The sequence below is a fragment of the Mandrillus leucophaeus genome, unplaced genomic scaffold (genome assembly GCF_000951045.1).
Source record: "Mandrillus leucophaeus isolate KB7577 unplaced genomic scaffold, Mleu.le_1.0 Scaffold287, whole genome shotgun sequence".
Classification (NCBI taxonomy): domain Eukaryota; kingdom Metazoa; phylum Chordata; class Mammalia; order Primates; family Cercopithecidae; genus Mandrillus; species Mandrillus leucophaeus.
This window is the reverse complement of record NW_012102998.1, coordinates 2476727-2477425: the sequence shown is the minus strand read 5'-3', so window position 1 is coordinate 2477425 and position 699 is coordinate 2476727.

The following is a 699-nucleotide window of genomic DNA, read 5'->3' as shown; positions in this document are numbered from 1 at the left end:
AGTGTTGGGATTACAGGCATGAGCCACCACACCTGGACAGTTTTTACATTCTTAAACTATATAACTTTAGATATGGCCACATACAACTGAATTCACCACTACTATTGAAAATCAGGCTGGGCTTGGTGTTTCAAACTTGTAATCCTAGCACTTTGGGAGGCCGAGGCAGGTGGGTCACTTGAGGCCAGGAGTTTGAGACAAGCCTGACTAACATGGTGAAACCCCGTCTCTACTGAACATACAAAAAAAAAATTAGCCGGGCATGGTGGTGAGTGCCTGTAATCCCAGGTACTCGGGAGGCTGAGGCAGGAGAGTGGCTTGAACCTGGAAGGCGGAGATTGCAGTGAGCCGAGATAGTGCCATAGCACTTCAACCTAGGTGGCAGAGTGAAATACCGTCTCAAAAAAAAAAAAAAAATTATCTGTGAGTTAACCACTATATAATTCAAGTTTAAAACAATTTTGATGCCTTCTAAATAAACTTAAAATGTTCAGAATGAAACTTGAAACTATAATATACTTTTTTGGAAAGAAGTCATGTTACAAAAGAACCTACTGTCAATTGGTAGTGAGATGAATTATTTATGTTGCAAAGAACTCTTGTGGGTTGCATCCTTCCTGATGGTGGAGAGGGGAGGAGATGTAGTTGGTAACTGAGCCAAGGAATCTCTGATAGGGATAATGCAGTTGCCCTTTGGAG